This window comes from Scyliorhinus canicula, chromosome 1 (assembly GCF_902713615.1).
Source record: "Scyliorhinus canicula chromosome 1, sScyCan1.1, whole genome shotgun sequence".
NCBI lineage: Eukaryota > Metazoa > Chordata > Chondrichthyes > Carcharhiniformes > Scyliorhinidae > Scyliorhinus > Scyliorhinus canicula.
In genome coordinates this window covers 198518889-198540249 of record NC_052146.1, presented here as the reverse complement: position 1 = coordinate 198540249, position 21361 = coordinate 198518889, and the positions used below count along the sequence as shown (strand labels likewise).

The following is a 21361-nucleotide window of genomic DNA, read 5'->3' as shown; positions in this document are numbered from 1 at the left end:
ACATCTTTCCTAGAGCATAGCACCCACAACTGGATGTCCTCCTGCTGAGACCAAATCAATGTCTTACACAAGTTCAACATAAGCCCCTTGTTCTCGTATTCTATGTCCCTATTAATAAAGCCTAGGATACTGAATGTTTTTTTCAATAACTCTCTCAACCTGTCTCATCACCTTCAATGACTTAAGCACATGTATACCCATGTCGCCCTGCTCCTCTTTGGAGTTGTAACCTTTATTTTATCTTGCTTCTCCATGCTCTTCCCGCAACTTCACATTTCTCCACATTGAACTTCATCTGCCACCTGTCCGCCCATTCCATCAACTTGTCTCGGCCCTTCTGAAAATCCATTCCATCCTTTTGACGTTCACAATGCTCACAGATTTTGTATCATTCACAAATTTTGAAAGTGTGCCCTGCACACTCAGGTCTAGGTCATGAATATATATCCAAAAAAGCTGATCCCTGAGAATTTTCCTTTTTATTCCATGAGCTACAACTTTGCTTATAAGACTTGTTTTTTTGAATGAATTTGAAGGACCCAATTCCTTTTATCCCAATTAAGGAATAATTTAGCATGACCATTCACCTACCCTGCACATCTTTGGGATGTGGGGGTGTGACCCACGCAGGCACGGGGAGAATGTGCAAACTCCACACGGACACTGACCTGGGGCCAACATCGAGTTTATAAATCTGTTGTGCGGCACTGTATCAAATGCCTGCTGGAAGTCCATGTATACTTTCTCAACAACATCACCTTCATCAACTCTCAATGACCCCTCCTCAAAAAAAACTCAAGCAAGTTAGTTGAATAAAATTTTCGCTTAAGATATCCAGCTGGCTTTCCTTGATAATCCACATTTGTCCATGTAACAATTAAAATTTTGTCCCGAATTATTGTTTCCAGGGGTGGGATTCTCCGACACCCCACCAGGTCGGAGAATTGCCCAGGGCCGGCGTCAATCCCGCCCCCGCCGTGTCCCGAATTCTCTGCCACCCGAGATTCGGCGGGGGCGGGAATCGCGCTGCGCCCATTGGCGGGCCCCCCGCGGCGATTCTCCGGCCTGCAATGGGCCGAAGTCCCGCTGCTGACAAGCCTCTCCCACCGGCATGGATTAAACCACCTACCTTACCGGCGGGACGGGCGGCGCGGGCGGGCGCCGGGATCCTGGGGGGGGGGGGGGGGGGGGGCGATCTGATCCCGGGGGGTGCCCCCATGGTGGCCTGTCCTGTGATCGGGACCATGGCGAAGGTGGAAGAGACCCCCCTCCCCTGCGCATGCGCCGGGACGACGTCAGCAGCCGCTGACGCTCCGGCGCATGCGCGGACTTACGCCGGCCGGCAAAGTCCTTTCAGCCCCGGCTGGCGTGGCACCAAAGGCTGTTCACGCCAGCCGGTGGAGCGGGAACCACTCCGGCGCGGGCCTAGCCCCTCAATGTGAGGGCTTGGCCCCTAAAGGTGCGGAGAATTCCGCACCTTTGGGGCGGCCCGACGCCGGAGTGGTTCACGCCACTCCAACACGCCGGGACCCCCCGCCCCGCCGGGTAGGGGAAAATCCCGGCCCAGAGGTTTCCCTGTCATTGATGATAAACTGACCGTCTGACGATGCTGGGCTTATCTTCACATCCTTTTTTGAATGGGGGTGTAACATTTATAATTCTCCAGTTCTCTGGTACCACCCCTGGGTCTAAGGGACAATACAAAATTATGGCCAGTGCCTCTGAAATTTCCTCGCATTAAACTCTCACTTCCCTCGGTATCCTTGGATGCATCTCAGCATGTTCTGGTGCCTTATCAACTTTAAGGAGGGACAGCCTTTCCAATATCACCTCTTTATCAATTTTAAATAAAATATCCCACTGTACTATTCACAGAGAGAAAAAGTGCCTCAGTCCCCTGGTCAACATTTATCCTCCAACTAAAATAACCAAAACAGATTGACGGATCCTTCATCTTACTTCTGTCCATGGAACCTTGCTACGTGCAAATGACCTGCTGTGATTCCATACCAAATGTAAATTTTCTTCAAAAACTAATTTTCTGTGAAACACTTTGGAATATCCTTATGAAATGCAAGTTTTTTTATTCTTTTAATGGCTTTTTAGTCAGGAATATATATATATATATAAAACAATATTATCAGTTTAATATGCCATATGCCACTAACACTGGTTACCTTTCATCATTTACCTCATCGTTTACCTCAGTGTACAGTAGAAAATACAGTGAGTGAAAATGAGCTATCTAATTTGTGAGCATGTATTTTAACACATGCAGATATAGCAGATTCAAATGAACAAGTCACATCTTTTTTAAGTTTCAAATTTCAATAATTCTACCTGTAGTTACTTAGTGTTAATGAATTTTTTAAAATTATGCTTTGAATGAAGAGGAAACGTAGATTGTTTGCCAAATAGTTGAAACAAATATTTAAAACTGATATAGAAAGATTAGGGACAAATGAATCTCCGTTAACATGGAAGATGTTTTATAAATGATTAAGTGTCATATCATGTTTTTGAGTGACTAGTATGGTATAGTTTTATATTTATAATGTTTATAATGCATAAGACTACATAAATGTATTCATGAATTGAAACCTGAATAAAATTAGAATTGAACAATTATTCTGCATAAACAGATTGGTGCTGCAAATTTATCTTCAGCAAATCACTATATTATCCGTGAAGTATCATTCGGGACTAAATAATCCACTTGATATGCACCTCGTCCACTAACCAAAATATTTACTCCTCGAGCACTGTTGTGCTATGACTGCAGTGTACATTATCAACAGGATACAATTTGCCAAGGATGTTAGGCAGCAGCACCCCAATTGATGACTCCGTGAGGCCTTCAAGCCATCTTTAAATATTACAGATACCCAAAACAGGGTCAACTGCAGGTACTGCCCGTCTGTCCTACCAAACACTTCTAGGACAGAGCCCTGTTCTTGGTTATATGTTGAAGGTCACTTTAACTCTGTTTGACTGAGTAGCGTCTAACTTCACAGCTGAAGGCTATTGCTAATAAGGAATTGGTCTTGTTAGTTGTGAGAGCACTTCACAGCTGCTGGCTATGTTTGCTGCTTGCTCCTGCTGATGCCTGAAGATACCTGGAGGCTGCTGTTTCTGTTTCCTTTCTTTTCTGTAGCTGGAAAGTAAGACAATTTTTTATTTAAAATTTTTTTTTTTTTTAGAGTACCCAATTATTATTTTCCAATTAAGGGGTAATTTAGCGTGGCCAATCCACCTACCCTGCACATCTTAGGAAATTTTTTTCTCAGATACCTGGGTCCTGGAACACTGGGCTCAGGGGGACGTATGGGTAGAGAAGGCAATCCAGTTTGAAGCAAGAAGATGCTGCGCGCTACCTGGTGTGCGATATTTTTCAAAATGGGCCACCTGATGACGTCGTTGAAGAAATGCTTTTGTAGATTGCTGATGCTTTGGTTGCTGGTGTGGTAAGTGCTGAATTTAACTGGTACATCACTGCGGGTTAAACATGCTGGAAGTCAAGGATGTTCAACTGTGCCGGTGAAATATGTGGATGTCAGGATTTGGTTTCGGTGAGATTGGGTCGTGTGGGAGGGCCTGCACAGCTGCGGCTTCTGGATGGAGAATGGCACAGGTATGTGGAACAAGTCACACATTGATAGACAAGATTGTTTCTATGACAAAGCTCTGGACATGCTAACACATTCTCGGGCTTATTGTCCCTTTTTGTTGAGGAACTTGATGGTTTTTTTGAGTAAATGAGCTGTTATAGATTTGTATTGGTACCAATATGGAACTGTCATTTGTTGTTTAATGGTTAATGTGATATGCGGAATGTTACGTAGCTGATTTTCAAATCATTGTTACTGTTGACCATTTAATAAATAAAATATTTTCAAGTAGTGCTGCAAGTTGTGTTTGCTGTTTGCTGCTGCTTGTGGCTGCAAATGCCTGGAGCCTGCTGTTTCCTTCTTTTTCTGCAGCCTGGTGTAAGGGAGGGAAGATGAAAGATAACATGCTGCCTGGGGAAGGGAAAGCGGAGCTCTGTCTCTGTTCTGGCGTGCTCCACGTCAGTGTGACTTTCCAGTGTACATTTTCACTGTGAGAGTCTACTGCTGGAGGTGCAGGAAGGGGCGAGTGAGCGGACTGATCCGAATGCAGCTACGGCTGTCTGGAGGCTGTGTGTTTGTTTGCTGCTGCCCCTTTGCTTTTGTGGTCTAGAGGAATGAAAGTGAGGATGCAATTTGACCTGCTGCCAGAGAAGGGGAAGGGGAGCTCTTTCTCTCCTCTGATGTACTCTGTGTCGATGTGACTTTTTCATTGTTGTGGAGCTTACTGCTGGAACCTGCAGGAGAGAGAGGGGCCTGATTGATTCGAATGAAGAACTTGATAGAGGCATTGAAGGAATGTTTTTGCAGATCGTTGGTGACTTTATTGTACTGTTGACTGTTAAATGTTTAATGCCTGGAGGTTGTGTGTTTGTTTGCTGCCACCTCTTTTGCTTCTGTGGATTGGAGTGAGGAAAAGGAGGCTGTAAGATGACCTGACCAGCTCTGGAGAAGGGGTGCTCTTTCTCTATTCTGGCATGCTCTGCATTAGTGTGACTTTCTGGTGGGATTTTTCCACTGTTGAGAGTCTACTACTGGGAGCTGCGGGAGGGGGATAGATAGGTCGATTGATCCGAATGAGCACCTTGATCAAGGTGTTGAAGACATGCTCTTGCGGATTGTTGATGACTTTATCGTACTGTTGAATGTTTAATGATCAGCACGTATTTGGTTTCCTTTGTATCAATGCACTGTTGTAGCTTTCTGTTTGTACCGCTATTTTCTGCAGGAAAAAGGTGCTTGTGTGTGCATGGCGTGGTGTCTTTTACTTGTTGGTTAATGGCTAATGTGATACATGGACTATTGAGTAGTTTGTTTTATCCTTTTAGTATGAAGATATTGTTGACTGATAATAAACAAAATATTCTCAAATGGTGCTTCTGGTTGTGTTTGCTGCTGCTTGTGGCTGGAAATGCCTGGAGGCTGCTGCTGCTGTTTTTTTCTGTAGCCTGGAATAAGGAAAGGGAGCATGGAATATGATCTGCTGCCAAGAATGCAGAAGAAGAAGGGAAGCTCTTTCTCTCTTCTGGCGTACTTTCCATCGCTGAGGAGTCTACTGCTGGGGCTGGAAGAGCGGGAGAGAGAGGCAGATTGATTCAACTAAACGGTGTTAGCTGCTTGTTGCTGCTTGCAGCTTCCTGGAGGCTGTGTGTGTGATTGATGTTGCCCCTTTGCTTTTGTGGCCTGGAGTAAGGAAAGGGAGGGTGGTAAGGTGACCTGGTGCCAGTGCTAGAGAAGCAGAAGTAGGGGCTCTTTCTCTCTCTGGTGTGCCAAGCGTTGGTGTGACATTCCCCTGCTGACGAGTCTACTGCTGGGAGTTGCAGGAGGGAGAGAGAGAGACGGATAGATCCAAATAAGCAACTTGATGATGGTGCTGAAGAAATGCTTTTGTAGATTGCTGATGACTATACTGTACTGTTGACTGTTTAATGCCTGGAGGATGTGTGTTTGTTTGCTGCCGTCCCTTTGTTTTTGTGGCCTGGAGTAAGGAAAGGGAGGATGGAAGATGACCTACTGTCAGAGCTGAAAAAGAGGGGGCAGCACGGTGGCCTAGTGGTTAGCACAACCGCCTCACGGCGCTGAGGTCCCAGGTTCGATCCCGGCGCTGGGTCACTGTCCGTGTGGAGTTTGCACATTCTCCCCGTGTCTGTGTGGGTTTCGCCCCCACAACCCAAAAATGTGCAGAGTAGGTGGATTGGCCAAGCTAAATTGCCCCTTAATTAGAAAAAATAATTGGCTAATCTAAAATTTAAAACAAAAGAGCTGAAAAAGAGCAAGGGAGCTCTTTCTCTCTTAGACCAAAACACCATAAGACATAGGAGCAGAATTAGGCCACGCACCCAATCGGGTTTGTTCCGTCATTCAATCATGGCTGATATTTGTCTCATCACCATCTCCTGCCTTCTTCCCATAACCCCTGATACCTTTATTAATCAAGAACCAATCTATCTCTTAAAGACACTCAGTGATTTGGCCTCCACAGCCTTCTGCGGCAAAGAGTTCCACAGATTCACCACCCTCTGGCTGAAGAAATTCCTCCTCATCTCTGTTTTAAAGGTTTGTCCCTTTAGTCTGAGATTGTGTCCTCTGCTTCTAGTTTTTCCTACAAGTGGAAACATCCTCTCCACGTCCACTCTATCCAGGCCTCACAGTATTCTTTAAGTTTCAATAAGATCCTCCCTCATCCTTCTAAACTCTAACAAGTACAGACCCAGAGTTCCCAACCATTCCTCATACGACAAGCTCTTCATTCCAGCGATCATTCTTGTGAACATCCACTGGACCCTTTCCAAGGCCAGCACATCCTTCCTTAGATACGGGGCCCAAAACTGCTCACAATACTCCAAATGGGGTCTAACTATTTGGGGTCTAACCTAGGGGCTGTTTAGCTCACAGGGCTAATCGCTGGCTTTGAAAGCAGACCAAAGCAAGCCAGCAGCACGGTTCGATTCCCGTAACAGCCTCCCCGAACAGGCGCCGGAATGTGGCGACTAGGGGCTTTTCACAGTAACTTCATTTGAAGCCTACTCGTGACAATAAGCGATTTTCATTTTCATTTTTCATTAACCAGAGCATTATGCAGCCTCAGCAGTACAGCCCTGCTCTTGTATTCTCGTCCACTCGACATGAATGCTGACATTGCAGTTGCCTTCTTAACTACCAACTGTACCTGCAAGTTAACCTTAAGAGAATCGTGAACAAGGACTCCCAAGTCCCTTTGTATTTCTAATTTCCTAAGCATTTCCCCATTTAGAAAATAGTCTATGCCTCCATTTCTCCTTCCAAAGTGCATAACCTCACACTTTTCCACATTGTATTCCATCTGTCACTTCTTTGCCCGCTCTTCCAGCCTGCCCAAATCCTTCTGAAGCCCCCCCTGCTTCCTCAATACTACCTGTCCCTCTGCAGATCTGTGTGTCATCTGCAAACTTAGCAACAGTGCCTTAGTTCCTTCTTCCAGATCATTAATGTATATTGTGAAAAGTTGTGGTCCCAGCACCGACCCCAGAGGCACACCACTAGTCACCAGCTGCCATCCTGAAAAAGACCCCTTTATCCCCACTCTCTGCCTTCTGGCAGTAAGCCAATCCTCGATCCATGCCAGGATCGTACCTTAACACCATGGGCTCTTAAGGTATTTCACAATCTCCTATGCGGCACCTTGTCAAAGGCCTTCTGGAAATCTAAATAAATCACGCCCACTGGTTCTCCTTTGTCTAACTTCCTTGTTACCTCCTCAAAAAACTCTAAAAGACTTGTCAGCACGGTAGCACAAGTGGATAGCACTGTGGCTTCACGGCGTCAGGGTCCCAGGTTCGATTCCCGGCTGGGCCACTGTCTGTGCGGAGTCTGCAAATTCTCCCCGTGTCTACGCGGGTTTCCTCCGGGTGCTCCGGTTTCCTCCCACAGTCCAAAGACGTGAAGGTTAGGTGCATTGGCTAAATTGCCCTTAGTGCCCAAAAAAAAAAGTTAGGAGGAGTTATTGGTTACGGGGATAGCGTAGAAGTGAGGACTTAAGTGGGTCGGTGCAGACTCGATGGGCCGAATGGCCTCCTTCTGCACTGTATGTTCTATGTCAGACATGATCTCCCTTTGACAAAGCCGTGCTGACCCAGTCCTATTTTATCATGCACTTCCAAGTACTCTGCAATCTCATCATTCTAAAATCTTACCAATGACCGAAGTCAGGCTAACCGGCCTATAATTTCCTGACTTCTGCCTCCCTCCCATCTTAAACAGCGGTGTGACATGAGCCACTTTCCAGTTCTCTGGGAACCTTCCTGCCTCCAGTGATTCCTGAAAGATCACCACCAATGCCTCCACAATCTCCTCAGCTATCTCTTTTAGAACCCTGGGGTGTAGACCATCCGGTCCAGGGGATTTATCCACCTTCAGTATTTCAGTTAGCCCAGAACCTACTCCTTAGTGATGGCCACTGCACTCACCTCTGTCCCCGATTCTCCTGGAGCTCTGGCATCCCACTGGTGTCTTCCACCGTGAAGACTGATGCAAAGTAACTATTCAGTTCCTTTGCCATTTCTTTGTTTCCTATTATTACTCTTCTGGTCTGCTCTGCATTGGTGTGATTTCTCCTTGCTGAGGAGTCTACTTCTGGGAGTTGCAGCAGGGAGAGAGGCAGATTGATCCGAATGAGCAACTTGATGAAAGTGCTGAAGAAATACTTTTTCAGATTGCTGGTGATTTTATTGTACGTTTGTAGACTAGCTCATCCACGTGAGTCAAACATACTGGACTCCAGTGGGACATGTGGATATCGAGCTTTGGTTCCGATGAAATTAGGCTGTATAAAAGGCCTGTACAATGGAGGCTCATGGGCAGAGACTGATATGGAAAATAATCAAACAGCAAGGATCCTCCGTTTTGTTGAAGACCTGCAAGGGGTTATACAGTGTGTTTGGTTTTCTTTGTATAAATTAACTGTTGTAATTTTGTGTTTGTACCAATATTCTGTAGCGAAAAGATCCTTGTGTGAGTGGCATGGAGCCTTTTCCTTGTTGAATAATGGTTGGTGTGTTATATGGACTGTTGGATTTTCATGTTTTTGTATAAAGGTACAGTTGACCATTTAATAAATAAAATATTATCAAGTGGTGCTTCAGGTTGTGCTTGCTGCTTGCTGTTGTTTGTAGCTGCAAATGTCTGGGTGCTCCTGCTGTTGTCACCTTATTTTTCTATAGCTTGAAAGAAGGACGCGGGACCTGGCATGAGACATTGATCGATATGAACAACCTGATGAAGGTGTTGAAGAAATGCTTTCACAGATTGCTGATGCTTTTCTTGCTGGTGTGGTGAGTCCTGCATGTAACTAGCCAGTCACCATGGTCGAGCATGCTGAAACCCAAGGATGTCCAACTGCACCTTGAGCACCACTGGAATATGTGGATGTCAGAATTTGGTTCCGATGAGATTAGGCCGTGTGGGAGGCCTGCAGAGCATATGGACAGAGAATGGCACTGCTACGTCGAACAACCAAAAAGTAAGCATTGCTTTCTGTGGCACAGTTCTGGACATGATTAAACATTCTCAGGCTTATCTTCCATTTCTGTTGAGGAACCTGCGAGAGGTGGTAACCTGTGTTTCATTTTGTGGAATTGAGTTGATATAGCTTTGCATTGGTAACAATATGGAATGATGATGTTTCTTTGTTGATTAAAGGTTGGTGTGATATGTGGAATGTTACATTGTTGATTTTTGAACCTTTGTCAATGTTGATCGTTTTTTGCCAATGAAATATTACTCAAGTGGCTTCTCCTGGGTACACGTGCCATGTCTGAGACGATGATGATTGCATCACATTTCAATCAAACTTTGAAGCCTGTCCTCTAGAAGCGTCAGGACCAACAAACAATCAAACACTCAAGAGCTGGGCTTCAGCACTGGGGATATCCCCGCCACCAAAGGGTGAGTGTGGGACGGCATCTGAGCACGGTCTCCCTAATGTTTTCAGCAGGGGTCTGGGGTCTAGGGGCTCATGCTGTCGTTGGGGGGGGGGGGGGGGGGCAAATCTGCAGAGCGAGGTTTTCCAGGACAACTGGTTCGCAGGATGGCACTCAGAGAAGACGGGACATTTAAGGGTGGGGTAGCTTGGGAGATTTGAGGGTGCCACGGCGGAAGGCCTAACTGATTGTCAGTCTATTTCCTTCTCCAATTCCTTACAAATATGGGCAACGCTGTAGCATAGTGGTTAGCACGGATGCTTTACAGCTCCAGGGTCCCAGGTTCCATTCCCGGCTTGGGTCACTGTCTGTGTGGAGTCTGCACATTCTCCCTGAGTCTGCGTGGGTTTCCTCCGGGTGCTCCGGTTTCCTCCCACAGTCCAAAGATGTGCAGGTTAGGTGGATTGGCCATGCTAAATTACCCTTAGTGTCCAAAATTGCCCTTAGTGTCCAAAAAAAGGTGAGGTGGGGTTGGTGGGTTTAGGGGATAGAGGTGAGGTGCGGGCCTGGGTAGGGTTCTCTTTCCAAGGGCCGGTGCAGACTCGATGGGCCGAATGACCTCCTTCTGCACTGTAAATTCTATGATTGTATGAAATACCAAAATGGATGGTGGTGTCGGCTCTGCAGAGGATGCCGTCGTGCTGCTGCTGGCAACCCAGGCGCCGGGCCGCTGCATATCCTGAAGACCCGGCTGCCCATCAGGCCGAGGAGGAATCCAGAGGGGGATGCCAGTGACAGCCCAAGGTGTGCAGGCGTCTTTGGCCTTTCATGGAGATGAAGGACAGCATGTGCCGCAGGAGACTCTGTCTCAACAAAGAGATAGTGCAGCACCTGTGCCAGGTCCTCGCGGACATGGCATCCTGTGGAGGACGGCACTTTATCCTGGTGGCTATGGAGATCACCGCAGCCCTGAAAGTTTATGCCACCAGTTCATTCCGGGGACTTGTATGGTATATCACAAGCTATAGCCGACAAGTGCATCCGTGAGGTCATGCCTGGGCATCAGACTTTAGCAAATTTGAGCTGGACCTCCCATATGCTTCACCCGATGCCGGTGTCTATGTATTTACATCGTGTACCTTGTTTTGCCCGATTATGTATTTTATTTTATTTTCATGTACTAAATGATCTGTTTGAGCTGCTCGCAGAAAAATACTTTTCACTGTTCCTCGGTACATGTGACAATAAACAAATTCAATCCAATCCAATCCAAGCTCACCAATATGCCCGGGCTGCAGGATTCTCCGTCATTGTCGGGTTGCCCCAGGTCCAGGGGGGTAATTGATGGCACACATGTCACCTTGCGCGCACCGGGGCATCAGGGTGTGCTCTTCATTGTTTTTTTTAAAAAATGGTTTTATCCACTTTATACACCGTAGAGTAGTCAAGCGTATGAGCATCGGGTACAATATACAATAACTTTCCGTTGGTATCGACTGCCCCCATATCCCCTGGTCTCCGCCCCCTCTTTTTGTTGTTTTAAGATATTTTCTTCGGTCTCTTATTATACGGTGGACGATTATCTTCTATTTACATAAACGCGGTTCTTTCCCCTTCCCCCTAGTCGATTCCCCCCCCCCCCCAATCCTATTTTCGGTATTTCTTTGAGGGTTTTGTCCTTTGTGGCCTTGCTCTAGGCCCCCTGATATCCGTTTTGGTTGTTCTCCAGCCTCGCACTCCTCTCTCTCTGCCCCACCCCTGATCTGTTTCCTACAGTCTTGTTGGCTCCTGTGTGCCCCATCTCCTCTTGCTCTATTGGCTATTTCAAACAGGTCCTGGAACAAGTTGGCGAATGGCCTCCACGCTTTGTGGAAGCCGTCCTCTGACCCTCGGATAGCGAATTTGATCTTTTCCAGGTGGAGAAATTCCGACAGGTCTGCCAACCAGTCTGCAGCTTGTTGCAGATGGTGCTGCCGATCACCAGCCGAGCAGGATTCTTCGGCGGGCGATTAGGGAACCAAAGGCAAGGCCCACGAACAGTTCTGGTTGGACTGATAGCCTGAATAATGCCATTCTCGGCACGGTTCCATCCTCACCCCCACAACCTTGGACATTGCCTTGAAGAAGGCTGTCCATAACCCGACAAGTCTGGGGCATGCCCAGAACATGTGGGTGTGGTTGGTCGGGCCTCCATTCATATTTGTCCTCCCCCTCCTTAAAGAACCCGCTCATTCGACTTCTTGACAGCTGTGCTCTGTGCACCACTTTCAGTTGCATGAGGCTTAGCCTTACGCATGAGGAGGTGGAGTTGGCCCTGTTCAGTGCCCCCCACCCTATTTCCATCCCTAGTTTGCCCTCCCATTTTTCTCATGTTTCGTCCAGTGGGGAGGGAGTGCCCTTCATTAACAGGAAGGGGCTTCACTCCCTGAATGTTCGACTTGTGTGCGACCACCACCCTCCAGATCATGCACATGTGTACATTTCCCAGGGAGCGTGCATGACAGTTACATCATGGATCACTCAGGAGACCCCTCAGAAGGTCTCCTGCTTTGTGGTGGTCTGCTGTGCCCTCTACAACCTGGCTCAGCAGCGGGGTGAAATGATGGAGGAAGAGGAGGGACATGTGGCCTCATCTGAGGTGGAGGCAGACCAGGAGGGTAGGGAGGACGAGCCAGGGGAGACCCCCAGGAGGAGCCGGAGGATGGAGGAGTGGTAGCAATGTGGATCAGACATGCCTTCATACTCAGGTGGCCTTCATACTCACCCGATTCTTATAGGATGAGGCTTCGTCCATCATACCCCCCTCCCCGTCATTCCCCTCCTTCCTCTCATCCCCTGGACCCCCCCACGCCTACTCCGTTCCACTCTCCTAGTGTCTGTGTAACATCATCCCAGGTTAAGCTTGGTTCGGCACTGTCAGCAGATAATATACAAAGCAGGAGAGTGATGATCTCTCGCTGTGAAGTAAGCTCTGGTGCTCCTCAGTTTTTGTCAAAGTCTGACTCCTGTCGTCCTGCTTACAGCACATTGACACCCATCTCCACTGGGGCGTTTGATCTTGGACCACTGTGCATTGGGGGGGGGGGGTTAACAGGGGCGTTGGGTGCAGGAAGGCCCTCTGTGAAGATGCATGTGAAATAAAGGCTTCAAATGTATCAGGTGTAACATGTTGGAAGATCTGGAGACCACCGTCGTCTCCTGAGTGGCCTCCAACGCTTCCTTCTCCCTGAAGGTGCTTGTGAGGCCCTGGAGGTCTCCATGGGGATGGAGTGGAGCATCTGCATCAGCTCTGAGATAACCTTGTCCAGAGGCTCGGCATCTGACTAGGACTCAGCTGAGTCCTGGGATCCAGGTGACCTCTGACTGTTGACTCTCTTGGATTTTCCAAAAGCAAGGAGGAAGTCTGGGCGCTGCCATGCTTGTCTGTTCACTGGAAGTGAGTGGTGAGGGAAAGGTTAAAAGCATCCCCCCCCCCTCTGTCAGCGGTGAGATGCTGCGGCACGAGCCTGGCGAATCCGAAGGCGAGACAGCCAGTAATTGCAAGTAGCTCAGGGGGGCTCATTTTCGGCATTAAGTGCCGCGATCTCTCCAACATGGCTGTTGAGAAACATCCCGGCAATCCTGCCCAAAATAACAGTCAGAAGTCTTTCCCTTAAACACCCTATGACTCTAAAACATATAAACTTAGACAATAGTGTTAACTAATTTATTTTAACTCATGCTGAAATTTACAGCATTTGCAATAGACTAGCGAGGTTCTATCAGTCAACTCGGTAATGGATAGTAGTGCCTTGGGTGTGGTATACTCGCCCATATAAAGTCGATCTAGGAAGTATCTGGGAACCAATATTGATTTGACATAGATTTGTAAACTGCAGGCCATGCCTGACCAATGTGATTGAAATTATTTCAAGAAGGTTATTATTAGTGGACAAGGAATGTATTGCATGATGTATTTCCAGAAGTCAATTGATAAAGCCCTTCATAAGAGACTGTTGCTCAATTTGAAGTTTATGGGATTGAAGACAGATGGGAAATTGAACGACAGAAAGTAGGGATGCTGGGCAGGTATCCTATCTGGCAGAATGTGAATAGTGGTTTCCCACAAGGATCTCAGTTGGGACCTTAACTATTCACCACAATTATTAAATACTTGGATGTTGGCTAGAAACATATCCAAATGTATCAATGGCATAATCACTGGCAGCATTGTAAGCAGGCTAGATGGAAACATAATTTGGTGCCTGGAACTCGCTGCCTGAGGAGGTGGGGGAAGCAGGGACAATAGTGACGTTTAAGGGGCATCTTGACAAATACATGAATAGGATGGGAATAAAAGGGGATATGGACCCCGGAAGTGTAGAAGATTTAGTTTAGATGGGCAGCATGGTTGGCGCAGGCTTGGAGGGCCGAAGGGCCTGTTCCTGTGCTATATTTTTCTTTGTATAATATTACAAAGAGATACTGATAATGATATTTCAATGTAGGTAAATGTGAAAAGTGGGAACTAGTGGACATCCAAAGGGATTTGCATATCAAAGTATACAGGTCATTAAAACATCAAGAAAAGGTACACAAAATAATCAAAAAGGCAAATGGAATGCTGACTTTATATCTCAAGGTCTAAAATATAATGGGGTAGAAGTCATCCACTACCCTACTCTGTGAATGGCAGGGTTTTTCACACTGTCACACGAAGGATCAGTGGGAAACATACCCACATCAGTCACTATAGCCCTGCAGCTATAGTAAACCAGCTCATTCCCTTCCCAGGTGCATTTCTTGGTTTGCCTTGCTCATTTCAGAATTTTTTCCTTGTCCAAAAAATGATGCTGTCTCACCATCATTGCTCTCATGCGGCTCCCCCACCTGCGGCCCCCTTCTCAGCGCCCTGTGCGCTCGACCCATCTGACCAGACGAAGGCCCACTTCCTCATCAACCTCTCCAGCATGCTCGCCACATACTTGGTGGCCTCTGCTCTCTCCATGCCCTCATGCATCCCAACGACCCTCAGATACTGCTTCCTGGAGTGGTTCTCAAGGTCCTCCAATTTCTCTCTTAACTGCTTCTGGCTGGCCAACACAAGCCCCAGCGAGGCCAGTTGCTCCTCATGCTCCCTCACTGCCTCTTTCACCTTCTGGATCGGCAGGCCCTGAGCCTCCTGCATCTGCTTCACTCTCACAATTGCAGCTCCTTGACCAAATTCTCCAAAGCCTCTTTCTTCTGCTGCTGTAATTTGTTCAAAAACTACACCAGTTGCTCCATTGACCACTGAGCGGGCACCCTCCACCATCCCCACCTCTGGCGCACCACTTTCTTGCTCCAGCTGCTCTCTCTTTCCTGTGGCACATCTTGTCCGCTGATTCATACATCAGCATCACCAGACCACTCACTGCACGGCCGCCACCGGAGGTCCACACTTCTGGCTTCTACTGATGATTGTAGGAAACACCCGTGGGACAGTCGTGTCTCTAATTTAAAGAAAAAATTAATTCTGTGTTTAACCTAGCCTCAACAGCAGGTGCACGGATTTCCCAAGTTATTTGAAACTCGCCAGGATCAACAAGGGGATAATAGGTCGGGTAGAATTCACTGAACAATTCAATTGACAGGCTTGAAGGGTGGCATGGTGGGGTAGTGATTAGCACTGCTGCCTACAGCACTGAGGATCTAGGTTCGATCCCTGCCCCGGGTCACTCTCTGTGTGGAGTTTGCACATTTGCCCCGTGTCTGCGTGGGTTTCACCCTCACAACCCAAAGATTGGCCATGCTAAATTGCCTCTTAATTGGAAAACAACTAATTGGGTACACTACATTTTTAAAAAAACAATGGAGATGGCAGGACAATCGAAACTTCAAATAAAGTGCTTACTTCATCAAAATATTCATAACAATATCGACATTGCTGTACACAGCTAAGTGAATCCCCTTGTGCAATTAAAAAGTAATCTTTTATTTTTCACACCTACATGGTGCTACTCCTGTGGTTACAGAGGATCTAGAGGTAGGTTGGTCATTACTCTGCATTGACAGACAATCTCTGGGTTTTGGAGTTCATCAGGGCTCTACCAAAGACTGGCTCAGCTGAATCTTGGGTAGGCTGCATAATTGTAGCAGAAAGTAGCCTGTGGGTTTTATCTGAGTGGTGGATAGTGAGTCAGGAGGGATGTGAAATGGGAGAGAATCGAAGAGTCCCCACTTTCACATGCCATTCATGTATCTTTCCTCTCATGACCCTCCTGCATTTCCCTGCTAATCAAGAACTAGACAGCACTTTGCCTCACTGAAGGGCAGCAATGAGTAACCAAAGCAAGGATTTACACCATCCTATTTAAAATGACAGACTTGAGTGTGAATTTAATGTTTCAGTCAGTGGTGACCACAATTCAACATGAGCGTTTGTTACATGCTAATTGGCAGTGTGATATCTAATTCTGTCACCAGGTACCTGAAAACAACCATGACAAAGCCTGTTCCGGCAACAATCAGTTTCCAGACTTGCCCCCGGCATCCTCCTTACAGTCCCCTCACAGTCTCATCCCTTCTTATCTCTGTAACTTCTGTCTGCAAGATGCTGGTGATAATTGGTTCTCGGTTCAAAGAGAAGGCAGCAGGAAACATCGGACTTTGAGATTTAAGTTACAAGGAGTCATCGAGGGACTTTGCAAGTGGAAGTCTCTTCTGGAATATTCAGCCCAAGTGGAACAATTTTTGAAGGACATTGGAAGATTTGATCTGATGTCCAAGGAAAAGTGGGTCTGCTGAAAGCTGGGAGTCTACTTTGATTTTAGTTTGTTTACTACAGTGAAAGTCTCAAAACGTGAAGTCTCGTCTTTTGGTTATTTCTGGGATTCCGATGTTCATCCTCTTTTGAAAAAACTTCAGTCTCTATGGGGATTAGAAATATAGAAAATAGGAAGAGTAGGCCATTCAGCCTTTTGATCCTGCTCTGTCATTCAACATAATCATGGCTGATCCTCTAACTTAATGACATACTCTTAACATTCTCTCCATACCCCTTGTTACACTTAGAATGTAAAAATCTATCTAATTCCTTCTTTAAAATATTCAATGATTTGGCCTCTATAGCCTTGTGGGTACAGAATTGCCTAGCTTCACCTCCCTCTGAGTGAAGATATTTCTCTTAATCTCAGTCCTACATATCCTATATCCTGAGATTGTGATACCTTGTCCAGCCAGAGGAAAGAACATCCCTGTATTCTGTCTGTCCAGCCCTTACAGAATTTTCTACGTTTCCATCAGATCCACTCTCATTCTTTTAAATTGCAGTCTTCATATGACAATCCTGCCATTCCAGGAATCAGTCTGGTGAATTTTCACTGCACTCCCTCTATGGCAAGTATATCCTTTCTTAGATCAGGAGACCAAAATTGCACACACTACTCCAGATATAGTCTCATTAAGGCCCTGCAGTAAGACATTCTTGCCCCTGTACTCAAGTCCTCTTTCAAAAGATTGCAACAATGATAAAATTTGTTTTAATGTTTTATGACGGAAGCTACATTAGCTTAACTATAATTAAAAGTAAGCTTATAAGACTGATATAGAATGAAAAATTAACAAGTGGCTGAACAATGAGGCAGCACAAGGACAACAATGATACTGCAGACAGTGTAATCCTTTAAAAATATTCATGTTGCAAATATATTTCTCACTTATTTTGAATTTTGCAGGACTATTCTGAAATTATCAGTAACCTCTCCCAGAATTTTGCACTGTTTGTATCCCACCCACAGTAATTTTTCACAGAATTTGAATTCACACACTTTCTTTTGTCAACATTCAATATTTCTTATTTGTCATCTTTAACATCTCCAATTCCTAATCCATCTTACTGATTTATGTAAGAATTGTCATTGCATATACATCACAATTATTATTGCTTAGTTATTAATTCTTCAAAAACAGGAAGTCCAAGATTTCTACTGCAAAGTGTGACTGTTCAAGCCTTCCCCTCCAGTATAAAACTGGCTCATTGTTAGTATAAGAAACAGACTTGTCTCAGTTTGTTGGGAGGCTGGACCTATCACACTGCTCAGCAGCATTAACTGAATGAGCATTGCTGCAAGAACAAAGAAACCAGTTGCTGTAATGCACATTTTAATCAGAAAAGTGGCTCATCATGTGACACACATCTTATGTACAGCTGGGGCACTTGTGCAAGCATCAGGAAGTAGACATCAGAACATGAAAAGAAGGGTATTAAAAATAAGGCTAGAGGTATTATTATTAGCTGATGGGCACTAGGCATGTTGATATGACATGTTAACATTTTCACATGCTACCTAAATGATGGTGATTCACCTTTAATTTTAAATGGGTTGAATCCTCTTTTAAAATGAAGGGCACAGGAATCTCACATGAGATGTTCAGCATTTGTCTGTTGGCATTGGCAACAGTAGTTTAAAGAATAAAGCATCAGACTACATTTAAAATAAGGAAACATACGACTCACCATTCATACCTGTGACGAGTCTGAAAGGCATCATATTCATTTTTGGGATGTGGGTGTCGCTGGCAAGGCCAGTATTTATTAACCACACCTGGCTGCCCTGGATACAATTGGACCGGGCTTCAGAGAGCAGCTAAGATTGGGTAGATCACCTTCCTTGAAGGTTATTAGTGAACCAGCTGGACTTTAAACTTTAGGGTCACTCACGTTTCGCACTGAATTCAAATTCTCAAATTGGCATGGTGGAATTTAAACTCTCGCCCTCTGGATTATTAGTCCTCGTCTCTAGATTATTAACCCAGTAACATGGCTCCTACATTAATGTACCGACTCTATGCATAAAAAATGCAAGTTTTCCACATCTGATCATCTATCTGCATTTTAATGGCCTGTATCTCCATTGTCTCAGATGGAAGTTGGGAAGGATTGAGATGAAATATTTTTACTGTGCAGCTAACAGAAAATACTAAAACACAATACATGGTTCATGAAATTAATACTAAATGCCACACATATTCCTGCAATGCATTACAGAAGTCATTTTATTTGAATATATTCATGGAAAAAAAGGTACAATCATATTTCTACGATTTTGCACTTTGTTTGAATGTATTCTTAACAGGTATGCCTGCAATCTGGCAGAGTACAGAAGCCGCAGTATTTAGAATAAGAGTGACCTCCACTGGCTGCAAGTTCTTACTGCTGCACTACACACCTGCTCCAGTCACATGGAGTTTACTTTCTGCTTATGCATGGTTTTGTTTTCAAATCAATGCGCACTCAGTCCTACAGGGCCCCTTTGTAAAGTAAAAATGCCGTAACTCTTAAGATTTTATAAAGTCAAGGATAGGTGTCAAACAATTTGAAAAATATTTGCATTAATATAAACCAGCAAAAAAAAAAACCTGTTTTAGATGCCTTCGGTAAAATGGAACAATGGCTCTCAATGAAGAGGAAGCAGTGGCATGCACCTCTGAACAAAAGGGAATAAGTGGTCTTTACATGGAGTGCAGCTGGTTATTAAGATTCACTCCTTCGTACATTATGTCTTTCATCCCCACTCAACCACAAAATGATTTTGCTTCAGAAACTACTATAGCTGCAAAAGGTTTACAATGAATGAATCTTTAATAATAAAGTGTTGTGATCTATCTCCTTCGCCATCATTTATAATACAATAAACATGAAATTCTATTAACACTTAGGCAGTAAGATGCTTTGGTCAAGAAACTGGAGTATGAAACATCTCAATTTCCCCCCTGGTTACAGTATCATAATAATAAAATGAGCACATATAAATGTGCTAAGAGTATCTATTTACCTCTTTTAAAGGTTGCATTTATTAATCTGTAAAGTTTATTAAGAAGGGTCATTGCTATGCAGAGCCCAGTGTCTTACTTTCTCTTTTCAACCAAGTGCGGTGTCTAGCCAATAGAGCAGGCTCCCTAGTTCTCATTCTGCATTCATAACATGCTACATTTGCACAATGTATCACTCAAAGGGTTCTGAATAGAAGGCCTTAATACTCATGTAAACAACTGCAAACCAATTACTTAATGAATCAGGCCCACACATAATGAGGTACCACACAAAGAGCTATAAATGCATTTTTGCACCAAAGCCTCTGCTTTAAACCAAAATCCCTCAGCTGTACTTTGGGCTTAACTGACATTTCATTATTGTTGCCTGGGCTTCAGAAGATACTCTTTTCTGGGAGGGGTTTGAGTGGAAAGGGAATCTGGCTGGGTCAGCTCTTTGATTCACAAATAAGCTCACTGACAAGAGTAAGGCAAATTGACGGAGGGAGGGCCAGTGTATCACTGGCGGACACCACCCTTATGTTTACATTCAAGTGCTAAGCTTCAAGACTACTTGTAGAACCACTAAAGCACAAGAAGTGACTGCAATAAGTGGAATCTTCATCTGCGAGCACCCAAGATATCTCTCCATTTACCAATCATGAAAGAGAAGTAAGCACCTGCCCTTTCCCTGAATTCTGATTGCTAATCTCTTCCCTTGAAGATGAGCGTCAAGTGCTGAACACCATGCACTGCTACTCCATCTAACAAAAGGTCTGCTACTCTTCCAAAAACACTGAGGGGTGACTACAACCAGCTGACTTTAAATTTAGACACTGTAAAGAAATACGGCTTTAGAAACTATTTGGATAACAGTGTCTGAACAAATTAATAACTGCAGCCTTACCTAAAATATTGGATACACCTCAAACTGCTACAGTTGGTAATCTGGTTTTACAGAGTAATGGGTATGCTGTTTATTCCTTTGTCCAATTTACAACCACTTTCATTAGCTTTCAACATTGGTGCCTTGGTAGACTACATTTAATTTCTTCGCTTTGATAGGTGACAGTTACATTCATTCTAACTAAATTAGTAAAGAGGGTCGTGCTTGATTGCTGTCAGTAAGGCCTTTGAGTTTTGAGGAGTGCAGGATGGGCCATTAACCCAGAGACAACAGAAGCTCGTGAGGAGATTGAAGACAGAGGTGACAGGGACTAAACACTATCCGTGCCTGTATGTATCACAAATGTTACTGGAGGGACTACAGGAGATAACATGATTGGATGAATTCTGCTACAAATTCCTGTTTGTGGTGTATACCCAATGGGCTTGGGACCACTCAGTGCAGAAGATTTAACCGCAATCAGATCGAGGGTGAAAAAGAAGTAATGTAGAACAGGATTCTTCTCTGAAAGGAACACTGGGGTAATATCATTCTCAGTTGTAACTTTTAAATTACTGCTTGAATATTAAAATACATTAAGTCCTACTTATCCCACACAAAAATCACCAGTTACCAGTACTGTATCAGTTTCGTATATTTGGAACGAGTCCAAAAAAGGCTATAACATACACAGATAAAAGAATGAAAGAATTTGTAATCACAAAGTAGACAAGGTGCACTTTCCTCCAAAAGTTCAGTTTGCCCTCAAAATAGAGCTTCATGACGTGATCAAACTACAGCCATCCATGCCATTATAACATTACCCATTGGAGAATCAAAAGATTACAAATGTTTTGAACTTTTACAGGCACACCAAAGTCCATTTACTAACAGCTCATCTGCATAAATAAATCCAAAGCATTTTAAGTAAGGATGAAGACCTTGTAATATATTAATAGTGAGATTACACTTTTATATTAACAGTGTATATTAATAGAGATTACACTTCCGTTAGGGGGTGCAGTCACTATGAACAAATTGGGTCAGGTGACCACGGTGCCCAATTCTCCAATGCACTCTTCCTTGAAGTGGAGCTTCACATTGGATGCACAGTTGGACCAAATGTATCCTTATATCTATTTTAGTAAAACATGTCTACACGACTCGACAGTTGCTTCAGCACAGTTATCCAATAAACAGTT

General features: G+C 44.8%; 1 protein-coding gene across 4 annotated transcripts in view; it reads right to left on the bottom strand.

The window, feature by feature from the left end:
* Positions 1-21361, bottom strand: part of kiz (kizuna centrosomal protein) — a 274733-nt gene that overhangs the window by 36043 nt on the left and 217329 nt on the right. The window lies entirely within an intron of this gene.